The 12,185-nt window shown below is 40.1% G+C and overlaps 1 pseudogene across 1 annotated transcript; it reads left to right on the top strand.

Moving 5' to 3' along the window:
* The first annotated feature begins 6,818 nt into the window (after window positions 1-6,818).
* Window positions 6,819-10,310, top strand: LOC147625028 (scarecrow-like protein 23 pseudogene; annotated as a pseudogene). The gene has a single exon (XR_015268905.1). The product of XR_015268905.1 is annotated as a scarecrow-like protein 23 pseudogene (transcript).
* Window positions 10,311-12,185: the final 1,875 nt, after the last annotated feature.

Here is a 12,185-nt window from a genome sequence, read left to right as displayed (position 1 = left end):
GAGCAGTCAAGGATATTGCATGAGAGTAGTGATGATTTAATTGAGGTGAGACATCATAGTAGGATTATGCATATTGATCATATCCATAGTAGATCATATGGCATAGATCTTGAGAGATTTGCATTTAATCTAGACACCTCCTTAGATACTATATTATTGGAGATAGATTTATCTTGGGATGTACGTCACATAGGGGAATCATTGATAGAGAAAGACCATGTTTATGAGGATGACCTTGGAGGCCTTGGGGATGCCATAGATGATGAACTAGGAGATGATACCATTTGTCTTTACCTCTTCATTTTTCAGTGACTATGATGATGCTAATAATCCTATTGTTGTTCTGGATCATTATACACACATAGAAGGTTTTGTACATGAGGAGATGGTGCATGGTTTGGCTCATGCCCATATACCTATTGATGTAGTGGATCATGTCTTTGATTTTTCAAAAGATGCTACATGGGATGACGGCATTGGTTCACTTTTACCCTCGCATGATGCCAACCTTGAGATATGTTCTTTTGGCTCTTGTGGGTGTCGACACAATCCTATCTTCTTTGGAGCTAGGAAATTTACTTTTGGATGCAATATATGTCATTTGGGTTGCATGGTATTTGATTATGTGGTAGATTATGAGGATTTACATGCATCGCATATCCAGATTTTCACCCAAGCAGTTATCTAGACCATGGATTTGATGGTATTTTTGGTGGTCATCTTACCTTTAGATGAGGGGATTGGATACTTCTTTCTTGATATAGGTGGTCACACATTTGGTTTGTGGTTGGATGGTTTGTGGTTGGATGGTTTACGCTTTGGCTATCAATTTGACCCAGGCAAATATATAGTGAGTTACGTCATTGACATGGGTGGCTATTCATTTGCTCTAGGAAGATTAGCTAGCCGCATCACCGACGTTAGCTCTCTACATTTTCCATTTGATCCAGGTGGTGTGAGAGCCATGGATTTGGACTCTATATGTCTTGGATTTACATTTCATCTATGTAGTCATGGTTGTATAGATTACCTCATCTTCAGGGCAACACTCATATCCTTTCCATTTGATCCTGGAGGATACCCGACTAGCCTCATTATTAATAGGAGTCCTTTATCTTTTCCATTTGACCTCGGGGGGTCATGAGATTCACGTATTGGTATTGGTGCTCTGCGATGGTGACACCTGATCCTGTATTTGGATTTTTGTATATATCCTTTGTATTTGTTTTGTGCACAACCACACTTTGAGGACGAAATCATTGTAGGAGGGGATGGTCTGTAATGAAGTAGATTTGGTATGCACATGCACATGGGGGATGGGACCTAGGCACTTGGGCTTAGGGTCATTTACATGTGTACTTTTGGGACACTTGGGCTATATTAGGCATAGGGCTCATGGGGACATTATACCCTTTTTACACTTTATCATATAGACATCTATGTCTTCTTGGAGCTAATGCCCAAGTTTCCAGGGTGACCTTCACCTATGTATTGGACTCCATGTAAACGATGTCCTGTGTTTCCAACTCCACATTAAAGAGTCTTATTTCTCTTTCCTCCCTTGTTTCATTATCGGCTCTATGATTCAGAGGTGAAGAAGATAATCACCAATCGAGATGTGGTGTTTGTGGAGCAGCCACACTCAGTGGAGGAGACAGGTCCATCCACTCTATCATTAGTTGAAGAAATAATCCACCATGATCCTAACCCACTGGCTAGATTTCCTCTTAAGGAGGATGATTTTTCAGAGGATGAAGACTCTCACACACCATACAAGCCTGCTATTGCACCATATGAAAAGCCATTTCCAAAGTGGCCACAACAACTTTTTGATGAGCATAACCCAATACCTCAGATGCCAAAATCTTCAGCGTGGGCGAATGGACCACGCAGATCAAGGAGAATAGAGGACCATGTGAACTCATTGTCAAACATGGCCTTGATGGCTTAGATAATGGGAACAGTGATGAAGGAGCCAGCCACCTTGGCCTTAGCACATCCAAAGTGGAAAGCCATGTTACACTGAGTATGACAACAACATAAAGAACAAAACTTGGGAGCTAGTTGACTGACCACCAAATAGAAAGGTACTTGGTACCAAATGGGTTTGAAAAACTAAGTGCAAGGCTGATAGCTCACTTGAAAAATACAAAACTAGGTTGGTTGCACAAGGATTTTCACAAGTGGAGGGTTTTGACTTTGCTGAAACCTTTTCTCCCATGGCTTGTATAACAACTATCAAGGCGGTACTTAACTTGGCTGCTCATAAATAGTGGCTAGTTTTTCACATGGATGTCAACAAATCAGCATTTCTGAAGACATCTCAAGGAGGAGATATATGTAGGTCACAGGCACTAGGTTTTGAGATGCTTCGATCAGAAAACAATGTTTCCAAGCTAAAGAAGGCAGTGTAAGGGCTAAAAGAGGCCCCAAGGTCATGATATCACAGGATAGACCAATTTTACAAAAAGATTGGGTTTACTACTAGAAGTGCTTTTGATCCTAGCTTGTATGTTCTAAAAAGGCATGGCAATTTTCCTGTATATGTAGACGACTTAAACATCACAAGTATGGCAAGATTGCTTTTGGTTGTCCTATATGTAGACCACTTAAACATCACAGATGACAATGAAGAAAAGATCTAGCAGAAAATGAATATACTGAGCTGTGAGTTTAAGATGACAGACTTGGGTCTTATGCATTTCTATTTGAGGATTGAGTTCTGACAGGAGTCAAGCAAGATCTTCATATCACAATAAAAGTATTCTTGGGAGATTCTCATAGCATTTGGGATGATCGATTGCAAACCTTTGTCAATGCCCATGGAGGTGAAAATGAAGCTTTCTAGAGAAGATTCTCCACCACATTAGTAGACACCATGAAGTATCGGAAGCTGGTGGGGAGTTTAATTTTTCTCACTACACTAGACTCAATATCATCATCACAGTTGGTGCTTTGAGTAGGTTTCCTTATCATCCACCATGGGAGAGTCATTGGAGAACTTAGGGACATCTTGAGTATGGCATCATTTACAGTGTTGGCGACACTCTTCTGGATTACTATGATTCAAATAGGAGATTGTGATTCCAAGAAATCAGTTTCTAGATATTGTTTTTTGCTTGGTTTTGGTGCTTTCTCTTGGATCAGCAAAAGAAGCAGCCTATAGTGACACTTTCTTCTATAGAAGCTAAGTACAAGGCAACTTGTTTTGATGCTTGTGAAGCAGTATGGCTAAGGAGAATTTTAGTGGGCATGGGAGTTCAGATTAGTGGGGCTACAGCCTTACAATGCGATAACCAGAGTTGCATGGCTATTGCCAAGAACCCTCTATTTCATGCTTGAATGAAGCACATTGAGATTTAGTATCATTATGTGGGAGGGATGAGATAGTGGAGCTGGAGTATTTTTCTATGGACTAGAATTGCGGCGACATCTTCACCAAGGCTCTTGGGAAGCACCAACTCACTTGGCATCTTGATCAACTTAGTATTGGGCCAAGAACATAACCTCTCTTCGGGTAAACATTAATGGGGGGGAATATACTTTGAAAGTTGTGCTTCTCTCCATCTCTTCTTGCTTGCTGGCCTCTGTGTGTGTTGCTACCTTCATCTCCACTCCAACACCACATAACACTTTTTTTAATTCAAGAAGAAGTAAATGAGGATATGAGAAATGGAAACTCTCACCACTTTGTTTACAAAGATAAATATGTCTAGAATCAAGAAAGACACATGCTTGTTGTGATAGGTTTAGTTTAAAAGTGCTATGAAAATTACTCAATTACAAGTGCTATTACAATTACTCAATTATGTATTGATATGTTATTCTCGTATTTTGTTTATGCTTTTAGAAAAAAAAATGTTTAAAAGCACATCAATGACATGTATGCATCATTTCATTTTTTATTTACCCCTTCAAATAAAAAGTTGACGGTGCATCGCTTTTGCACATAAGTCAATGTTTAAATTGGTCACGTAAAAATCTTATAACATCTAGATCTGGTGATAAACTTTGTCAACAATAAGTGGGTTGCTTGTGACTCATTTAATAGATAGTGTACATCCATAAAGTAGGTTACTTATGATTCACTTGATAGTGGTGAAATGTATTTTTCAACCATGGGAATATCTATAGTTCTTTACGCACACTTAGATATGGTTATTATATAATGCATACTTACATGCTTTTGTCAACTTATTTGCTTGTAGTAAACTAATGATAATCAAGCTCAAAAGTCATTACCACTCACTTGAGAGAATTTTTAATTTTAAATGCTACCAACATCCACACATTAAGATACCCATCTCTATAGTACTTTATATTTGGTTGGATGATTTGAAATACAATGGCTACCATTCTCCCTTTTTTGTTGGCCTTTTAAACAACTCTAAAGAAACTATGATATGTTCTAAGAGTGATGTCAATGAACATAATTTCCTTAGTGGAGCGAAAGAATATCTCATTCTACGTGCATGATGGTACTAGTTGTTAAGGTCATGAAGCCTAGTTCGTTTTCTTATATAAGATGTTGTCACTTTCTTTACATTATGGGTCTTTTATTGCGTTAGTTTATTTTCTAAGCTTTTCAAAATTTATCAAAAAATGTTTGACAACCTTCTAAATACACATTGTTTTAATATTAAGTGGTAAGTGCATATAAATCATATTATGTAAAGTCTCTCCTTCCCCTAAAAAGATGGACCCTATGGAGCAAGTTTTGAATGGGTCTCTCTTTTCAATAGTGAGATCCTATAAGTGTCCCATTGAAAGCTCCTTTGATAACAACAATCTTGCATGCGTTTTTTCTTAAAGCAAGACAAAATATTGTACATATCTTGTTTATATTTTAAAAACATTAAAAAGTAGTGTGTTTCATTTTTTTAGTAAGGCACAAACCGGGATTCATAGGGTGAAGATGGAACACTAGTAAGTTTAATGATAATTGCACTGGCACTTCATCCACATAAAGGATGAAGGTTATATTATTACTATTATAGCATTTCCTATCCATCTATAAAATACAACATTCCTTTAAGTGCTTTTATTCACAACTATGGGTTCAAAAGGTCTGCCTCTACAAGATTTGAAAGGAGAGCTAACACACCTTTCCACCCACATAGATGTGTGTGTACATAAGTTACACTGATAGAGAGTTAACACACCATTCCACTCACATGTGTGTGTACATAAGTTACATGGATAGATAATTTATCCATTTATATTTGCATTTACCATACACTGTGAATGTGGCTTAGAACACACTTAGGGTTTATGTAAGGTTTTGAGCTAAGTAACTACATAGCATGTGACACACTTAGGGTTTATGTAAGTAATTTATCCATGTACATTTACATTTATTAGACATTATGAATGTGGCTTAGAACACACACTTAGGGTCTATGTGAGGTTTGAGCTAAGTAATACATAGTTATGTAAGGTTTTGTGAATGTGGCTTAGAACACACACTTAGGGTTTATTTAAGGTTTTGAGCTAGTTAACTACACAACCAGGTAAGGTTTATGTACAGTTTTGAGATAAGTAACTACATTGCTCCATTATGACTCATTCTATGGAAGGATGCATGCATGCATGCACACACATAGACACTTACAGACATCAATGCATAACCACTACTAGCTCTCTTTGAATTTGCAAACTAAGGGAGCTCCCACCACACAAAGTAGTTTCTTGATCACTTTCCTAATGAAGTTTTCATCCATGAACAAGAACTAATGCAATTGTTAGGATGCAAGGAGAGCCTTAAGAGCAAATGATCAAAAGCAAAAATCAACCTCTATCCTTCACACATGTGTGCATGCATGAATACATGTGTGTGTGTGTGTGTGTGCGCGCGCGCGTGCACGTGCACGCGCACGCGCACACATGTGTGTGATGGACCTATATATGTTGTGTATGTGTGTCTATAAAACAAGTACACACATAAAACACATACACACACAAGTATATATGTTGTGTATGTGTGTCTATAAAACAAGTACGCAACATATATGTGAACACACATGTACAACATATCTTATGTGGCAATATACATACTCTTCAACATTGGCTATGATCGTGATTGTGATGCCATGAGGTTGGATATAGACATAATGCATGCCCTTGATTTTGTGCACATAGGCTAGCTAAGCATTGGAGGCAGATGGGAGTATGGCATGATGCACGTTACACAACAAAGTGGACCATTTTAAAGCTTTGATTGGTCTACATAACCACATGTTGCACATCTGATCTTAAGTAGCCATCCATCCAAAAGGTGTGTATTGGCATGAGGTGGAATCCTATGCAACTAAGAATCATACAGGCACATGTTGCATATTCGATCGCAAGTGTTCATCCATCTATAAGGTGTGTATATGCATGAGGTGGAAGCTAACGCAACGAAGAATCATACGGGCACCCAAAAGGTGTGTAAACTATTGCAGCCTCTCAACAACATAGTACTGAGTTTAGGGTTTATGTACTCAAGGGGTGGGTTTTTCTTCAAACGACAGAAGTGTGTATGTGTGTCGCACATCCGATCTCAAAAGGTGCGATCATACAAGCACCAACAAAGTGTGGAAACTATTGCAACCTCTCAAAGCAACATAGTACTAAGGGGCACGTGAAGGAGTGAATTCCAATAAACTCACCCCTCCCTCCGACCCCTAAGTAAAGGGTTGAGGTGCAATAGAAAGTTCTAGGGGCACCCAGGAGACACAGCCTTGGGTTTATTAGGTTTATGTGGGTTTTAAAATTGGGACTGGCGCTACAGTGTGTAGTCGATTATATATTGCCGGGGTGTGTTGTGTGTTTGTGTGTGTGTGTAGATCGCGAGTTCAGGGTCAATGAATGGCTGGCTAGCTGGGCGTGCACTGTGTGTGTGTGGATGTGCAGCGAACTGTGGATTCAGTGGAGTGACGCCCACACACCACCACATAGACTACTGAGTAGAGGGGAGAGAGGCCCTCCTGCCTTTCTGTAAAATCGTCAAATAGAAGGGAGGACTACATCGAAAGACCAGAAATAAAGCGCAAGTCCGATGCACGGGCCTTCCCTCTGTGTGTGTGTGTGTGTGTTTGTCTGTCTGTCTGTCTCTTTCTGCGCTCCACTTTGGCCTCTCTGAGTGCAAATCTATGAATACCAGGTGTTGCCCCCTTGATGGCTTCAACACCCTTGCGACCTCTCGTGTCTAGAATATCTCTGCCAGTTTAACAGAAAGCAGACCCTGTCTTCTTCTCCTCCTCCTCCCCCTCTTCCTCCTCAATTAATCCCGTTTGTACAATAGCGCAGGCTAGGCCTTTCCTTGCAATCTCCTGCTTTAAAGCTTTCCTTTTAACTTGCACTGCATTTTTGGATATATCCCACATACACCAAAAAAGCAGGCTCATAGCATCTTTGACTTCTCTCCTTTCATTTTCGTGGTATTTTTGCATGTGCAACCAAGTCTTCATAGAATTTGGATGTAACCCACATGCTCAATAGCAAGCAAAGCCCTGCTTTTTGTCAGGTTTGCAATTTGGGTCTTTCTTTTGCTTACACAGAGGGCAAATAAATCTCTGCTAAAATAGCAGTTTGGGAATTTGTCTTGCATACATAGAGGGCAGCTTTGCTTCTAGTTGGATTTGGCATTTGGATATATCATCCCGCATACAGAAAGAGAGCAAAGCTATGGAGGATCCTGCAGTGGGAACATGGGTATACTCCATGGTGAATGATCTTGTTGAAACCATGCCCAATATGCCTGTCCAGGAGGTCCTTGGCCTGCTCTCTGACATGCTTTCTCCATGGAACCTCCAAGTCGAGCAGGTCCTTGATTCTCTCCAGCTTGATCACCTCCTCGACTCGCGCCTCTGTCCCATTAAACCATGCGAGCTTTTTGACACAGCCCTCCAAAACCTGCCGCACTGCACCAGTTTGCCTGCAATTAGCACGCCTGACAACGGCTCGAAAAGGCTGCGCGGAGGTGGCCGCCCTGTCCACAGCATGGCAGCAAAGCTAGAAGACAGCGATGAGACGTTAGAGATTGGGCAATGTCAGAGGGCTCAGTTAATGAATGGGAACAATCATCACAGACTTCAATTTGTGAATGGTGGGAACAGTAGTCTAGATGGTGATGGTGATGACTGTGTGATCAGAGAGTTTGAGTCCTGTTACAAGCCAGAAGGCAAACGGAAACGTGATCAGGTGGCAAGGAGGGACACGAGCTTGGGATACAGAGCAAGGAAAGTCAGTAAAGAACCAGAGTCAGGCTTGTCCCTCTCTCTAGATTTGCATGACAATCAGACTGGTGAGAGGGGTAATTACAGTGCACAAATGTGCAAATTGCCCGTGTATGGAGATCAAGCCCTAATTGGCAGTCATCAAGCAGGGCAATATGCAGATTTCAATGAGCCAACTGCTTGTTTGGCCCTATTGCAGCAGCAGCAGCAGCAAGAGATTATGTGCCAGCTGCCTCCAAACTCATACAAAAGCATGGATAATGGGTCATCAAAGGTGGGCAATGTGGTCCATAATGCAGAGATAAGCGTTAATTCATCGGATGAGGAGGGTCTAGAGCTTCTCTCTCTTCTCTTGCAATGTGCTGAAGCTGTCTCGGTCGACAATCTGGAGGTAGCCAACACCTTAATCCCCTTGTTGAATGAGATTTCTTCACCATATGGAAACCCTATTCAAAGGGTGGCAGCTTATTTTACTGAAGGCATGGCCGCAAGAATACTCAACTCTTGCTTGGGCATCTGCACCCCATTACCTGCCATCCAAAGGTTCTGCAACCAGAGCATCTCCTCCGCATTCCAAGTCTTCAATGGCATCTGCCCCTATGTCAAATTCTCCCACTTCACGGCAAACCAAGCAATCCTCGAAGCTTTTGAAGGGCACCAGCGTGTGCATATCATAGATTGTGACATAATGCAAGGCCTGCAATGGCCTGCACTGTTCCACATCCTTGCATGTCGCCCTGAGGGGCCGCCATGTGTGCGAATTACAGGTATCGGGACATCCCTAGAAGCTTTAGAGGCGACTGGTAAGAGGCTGTCTGATTTTGCAAATACTCTATGCTTACCATTTGAGTTCCATGGGGTGGCAGACAGGGTAGGAAACCTCAATCTTGCCACACTAAAGGTCAGGCAAGGCGATGCTCTAGCTGTGCATTGGCTTCAACACTCATTATATGATGTGACTGGGTCAGATAGCAGGACATTGAAGCTTTTTCAGGAGCTGAAACCGACAGTGGTGACAATAGTGGAGCAAGATTTGAGCCATGCAGGCTCATTTCTCAACAGGTTTGTGGAAGCCCTGCACTACTATTCAGCTCTGTTTGACTCGTTGGGGGCGAGTTATCCCGAGAGCAGTGATGAGAGGCATGCTGTGGAGCAACAGTTGCTGTCAAGTGAGATGAAGAACATAGTGGCAGTTGGAGGCCCTGCTAGAACTGGTGAAGTGAAGTTTGATAATTGGAGGGAAATGATGAGCAATGCCGGATTCCAGCAAGTCTCGTTGGCGGGGAATGCCGCCACCCAAGCAGCCTTACTGCTCAACATGTTCCCATGTGAAGGGTACTCTCTTTTGGAAGAAGAAGGGGTTCTCAAGCTGGGATGGAAAGAGCTCAGCCTCTATACTGCTTCAGCTTGGTGTTCTACTACATCCCATCATCTCTCATATACCGAATAAAGGCATTTCAACATGTTAAAACATCATGAATCCAACATGCAAAAGAGCAAAGCTTGAGCCATTTGAGCAACAACTAAACACCATAGCTCAATTGGGTTGACCTAGCAAGCAACAAAACTCTACACAAGTTTCAGCTGATCTATCACAGGGGCAGAGGCCACAACTCATGCAAACAAGGTTAAGCTCATGTGATTAAGCAACTAATCTTGGATTAGGGTTCATCTGGTTAAGCCACAATTCTCATCCTAGGGCCCTTGTGATGAAGCCACAAATCTGGTTAAGTGTGACCCCACATGGATTAGGATTAGGGACCTCAAGTTCAGATTAGTGCCAAGGTAGGGTACATGATTAAGGAGAGCAAGGTCCCCAACCTGCTACACACTTCTTTCAAAAGGTTTTGGAGCTCAATAAATATTTTTTGAGCAAGATTGAGACATAACCTTAGTACTTACCCATGCAATACCCATGCAAATCCTCCTCTCACGTTTCAAGGTTACTATTCATTAGCTTACAATTCATTGTACATTTCTTCGTAACATGTTCACTCCATCCACCACAAGTGTACCATAGCCAAGAGCAAAGACAACCCAACAGCAGCGTCCTTGCTTGCTTCTTTTTGAAATCTGAACTACTCTTTCAAATTTAAGTGTGGTCTAGTTTTTTTTTTAATCTAACTTACTCTGCTTCACACGTGCTAAATTCTCTCGACAAACGTGTGCAATTTTGCAATACAAGTTGGAAACGGAGCAATTTAACATGCCTCATCACTAGAGCAATTTAACATGCCTCATCACTGGACTATCAAGGCTTCCAAACAAGCCTTGATCCCCACAATTTTTTCACAAATCTGCTTTCTTGTGACCTTGTGATGCAAATTATGTAACTCCTAATCTTGGGGTCTATACCACCACTAACAATGCAAGTTATGTATATATATATATATATATATATATATATATATATATATATATATAGTGAGAAAATATAGATATATCTTTACACAATTATTCTCACTATTCTTGCCTTTGCCACAACATTCACCCACGTGTCACTATCTGCTCCAGCAGCAACGGGTCCCCACAAGTATATATATATATATATATATATATATATAAGGCAAAAAGTGGTACAGCTTTACTCTTTTTCTTTGTGGATGTGAGTTTAATAAGAACCCCTAAAACGCCACCCCCCCCGCCCCCCCCATCATCTCTTTCCTTTTCTTCTTGCAAATAAATTGATGCAAAATAATGAAATGAACCCCCTTGGGGAAAAAAAACCCACATAAATTCGCTATTATTATTATTGTGTAATAATATTCCATATTGCATACTCTCTTAAGTCTTCTCAAGTGGTTATTGTTATATATATATAATAGAATTTGCAACTTTAAGTCACGATACATTTGTGTTATATATATCATAGGATGTGACACCCATAGTTTTAAAGTTATTCCCAATCCTTTTAGCTTTCACTCTTTTCATTAATGTATTAAGAGCTATCACCTAATTTGGTACTTGGTCTATCCTCTTAGATTTCATTCTTTTCATTAATGTATTAAGAGCTATCACCTATGTTGGTACTTGAACGATTCTCTGAATTTTCAATCTTTTCATGAATGTACTAATATCACCTATGCTACTTAGTCTTTTTGTCAAAGATTTGCAAAGTTTTTAGGTTCAACTTATCGCAATGCTTGAATGCTTATATTGTCCCTTTCGACAATTCCAATCGAAGGGAAATACCAATAATCTCCAACATCCATGAGTTATTATAGGGCATTCTTGCTCATCCATTGCCTTATTCAAGTGCTTAGAAGCCCCATATAGTTATTTCTATCTTGCTTATTTCTTGTCCAAGTTAAGTGCTTAAAGCCCCATGTGTTTATGTTTATGTCAAAGAGTACAATTAAGAGAGACATATTATGTGTGTTGATGTCTAAGAGTACCAAAGTTCCTCATATTTTCTGTACAATTTAGAGAGACATATTTTGTGTGTCGATGTCTAAGAGTACCAAAGTTCCCATATTTTATGGACATATTTTGTGGACATATTTTGTACATGGAAGAGTACCAAAGTTCCTCATATTTTATGGACATATTTTGTCAAATCACACCAATTCATAAACTAACATGTAACCTTTTTGCATGTTGTAATGGGCTTCTATAAAGTCATAGGACCCATAGTATAACAAGATATTATCTCTTTAAAAAAATAAATATTTCATGTCATTAATTATGGATAGCTCTATAACTCTCTTATTTCCCTTGTGATGTTATAGTAGATGCATCACATGCATGCATGCCTTGAAATTTCATGCTCAATAATAAGAGTTGACTATTAATTAATGCTAAAGTAATACTTTAGCATGTTTTCATTTTGATGAATGGTTCAATATATGTCAATGCAATAACACAAAAGTGGATGTTATCCATCCAATGTGATGGAATGCACAATGTCTCTATTTGTCATTGTAGTTGATGTTCAATATCCAAGGCAAAAGAAAGTTCTCCATCATG

The sequence above is a fragment of the Cibotium barometz genome, chromosome 24 (assembly GCF_041138505.1).
Source record: "Cibotium barometz isolate CiBa-2024 chromosome 24, ASM4113850v1, whole genome shotgun sequence".
Lineage (NCBI taxonomy): Eukaryota > Viridiplantae > Streptophyta > Polypodiopsida > Cyatheales > Cibotiaceae > Cibotium > Cibotium barometz.
Note: the sequence above shows the minus strand (reverse complement) of the source record. Positions and strands in the feature narration are given on the sequence as shown.